This window comes from Nyctibius grandis, chromosome Z (assembly GCF_013368605.1).
Source record: "Nyctibius grandis isolate bNycGra1 chromosome Z, bNycGra1.pri, whole genome shotgun sequence".
Classification (NCBI taxonomy): Eukaryota; Metazoa; Chordata; class Aves; order Nyctibiiformes; family Nyctibiidae; genus Nyctibius; species Nyctibius grandis.
Window position 1 is genome coordinate 3,373,415 of NC_090695.1, and position 3,258 is coordinate 3,376,672.

Sequence of the window (3,258 nt, forward strand, 5' to 3'; positions counted from 1 at the left end):
CATTTATCCAAACTGAGGTAACTCAACTCCAAGCAGAATGAGCAGGATACTGGGGGAATGAAATACTGCAACTCTATACTTCTCAGAGGAACGCCAAATGATTTTACCTGTTACTTGAAAACATGGAAGTTAATGAACAAGTAACAAGTACCTTTAAAGCAAGAGTGACAGTGCAATTCTGGATCCTTCCAGCCCTCCTATTTTTTTTTTCCCCAAATGCCTAGGAAGAAGCCAAATACATCAAGGATACTGGCTAAACCTGGGTTGAGAGTTCCTAACCTATTTAAACAACAATTTGCTGTTATTTGCATTGCTTCCGTAAGCAGAGTTTCTGAAAGCTGATGGCTAAGTTAGTTGAGTCTTTCAGTCCCAAACCTGGCATAGAGTTTCAATATTTTACCTGACAGAGCTTGTATTGTGAGATGGCATTAATGGCATCTTCTGAAGTTACAAGAAGTCAATACATTGGTTTTCTATTTTCTTCCTCTGGCTCATTCTGGAGCAGTTAGGGGCTGTAGACATTCTATGTCCCTGCAGAAGGGAGTTGCATTCACTTTGGATCTTAGTACCATTATTGCTACAAGTCCCCAGTTGCTATGGGAGGCCCCCAGCTTAATGGACAACAAATGGAGAAATTCCCATCTCTGTGCATATATGATGGGAACTGGATGAGAGATGTTGCTCCTGGACAGAATCTCAGGAAAGCTGTAAATGAGCTAGTTTGACTCAAAGCTGTAGCAAACAACCAATTTCTTCTGCCATTCGTCAACTATCCTTGAGACAGTGCTTTAGATATTGCTCTGGGAAACTGGACAAAAGCAATCTCCTTATGAAGGTACAATTTGATCGGTTTTACTGGTGTAGCATATGCTTACACTAATGCTGATTCAGTGCTCTCTGGTTTTAATGATTATCCATAGTAAGAGAGACTGAAATTCAGGATCAGTTTGAACCTGAGGCTCTGTAAAATAATTCTTTTTGCTTTCAGCCGAGGCTCACCCCAAGCATTATTTGTGCTAACTTGTCCACTCAGTCTGTCCTAACCATAGCCTTATTAAACACAAGAAAATTTGTATTTCTTTTTTTTTTTTTTTGTTAAACTGATTATCTGCATCTGCTTCTATCTTTAAATTAGTTCCTACATATTAGAGTTTTTCCTTATACACAGTAGGATGAAACAGTTTGAATTATGTGAAATAAATGTATGGCCATAAAATGTAATAATCCATTACCAAACACTTTCATTTTTCATTTTATTACCATGTTCAAATAATTATTGACTTTTTTTGCTAACCTGAACAAATAGATAGCCATTGAATTATTGTATTCCCTTTTTATTGTGATTACAATAATGAAGAAGAGTAAATCATCTTCTTTATATTGTATTTGTATTAAATATTACATTTTCAGAAGATTAAAGATGCAACCAGAAATCCTATTTTTGAAACCTTTATTTTATTAATTATTGTACTTATCAGGATGGAACTTCAGTTGTAGGGACCATATGCTACAGATATTCAGTGTTATTTTTGTACGTGACCAACAGAAAAAGACTACAATAAATGTGTGCTTCTTTCAGAGACACTTTGAGAAATGTGGACATTTCTCTGAGCACCTCAAACCCAACATTTTCTGATTACAAACTGTATAACTATGGGTCTGTATTTATGTATCAGTTTGAGTTTATTCGTATAGTTTCTGCCTTTGCCTTTTTTATTTTTTCATTGTATTGGTTGTACATCCTTTCAACTTCAGATTACAAAAATTTTGAGGGAGGAGTATTATACTCTTTAGCCAAGTATCCTGAGAGAGTTTTATTGCACTGCAGTTACATAGGTGTAACTACTTCTCTTTCCAACAGCTTTTGAACTGAGTATTTTCAAATCAATCCAATTTAATAAACAGAGGTTTCTAAAGAAATGAAATTTCTACCTTTTCAATGAAAATTGCAAAGTCTAATAAATAAAAGATTAAAACTTGATGCTCAGCATCAGTTACCAGAGAATTCATGTGCAGAAGAGATAACAGCAACGTCTTTACTGGTTCTGTTATGCAAGAAGGTGCTGTCCTGCATGCCTCAGTGAAATCTTAGTCACCAGTTGTGATAATACTATAAAAATTACACAAATTAAGTATTGTTTGAGTTGCTATCAGATTAAACAAGAAATAAACCAAAAGTAGCTCTACATGTCGGACTAAATATCTACCTAGCCCAAAATTTTATATGCAATAACAGATAACTGGGAAAGGGAAGAATATGGTAACTTCATAACAGTATTCCAATCAAGAAAGCCTCCCAAATTATGAAAAACTACATTTGCTTTAATTTAATAATCTCTTTACAAATTAATTTGTGTTTGTTAGTAGGTCTAAACCTAAATACCTAGAAACATATGACATTGACTGGAAAGGTCCTGTAGAGTCAAGTCTAATTTCCTGCCACTATAAATAAAAAATCTCTTTTAAACTGATAGATCTTAGTCTGTTTCATTTTCCAGTTTCTGAAGTACTCAAAAAAAGCTTCAGAATTCCACCCTAAGTTTATTTATATTTACTACTGAGATATTTTCTTTTACACTGGTCTTCAGTTATAAAACTGAGCTCCCACCTGAGCTCTACACTAGCTATCTGTATTCAGCTTCTGTTCTGTTAGCTAAACAAGCCACATTATCTTAGTCTACTTCAGCAAGATAGACTTTTCACTCCTCTGACCTTCTATTCCTGTCTTTCCTGAAGAGGGATGTACAGAGTGTACCAGAGCAGGATTTACCAGTCATTTGTGCAAAGGAGGTAACACTTTCCTCTTCCATTGGGAATCATAGAATCATAGACTAGTTTGGGTTGGAAGGGACCTTAAAGATCACCTAGTCCAACCGCCCTGCCATGGGCAGGGACGCCTTCCACTAGACCAGGTTGCTCAAAGCCCCATCCAACCTGGCCTTGAACACTGCCAGGGAGGGGGCAGCCACAGCTCCTCTGGGCAACCTGTTCCAGTGTCTCATGAGCCACAGATGAACACTGCACAGGATTAACTGCTTTATTGAATTAGGGTAAAAATCCTCTCTGTCAAAATTAATTAAAAAATAACTGGTGTCCTTAATACTAATACATGTGCGCATTGGTCATGCCAGCTAGAATTACAGACATAAAACTAACAATAAAATTATCTGCATCAAACAGAGGGCACGTACCTGGCATATTCTCCTTTTACAGGGATCCATTTCTACAAGTGTAAATACTTAAATGAAATTTTCACAT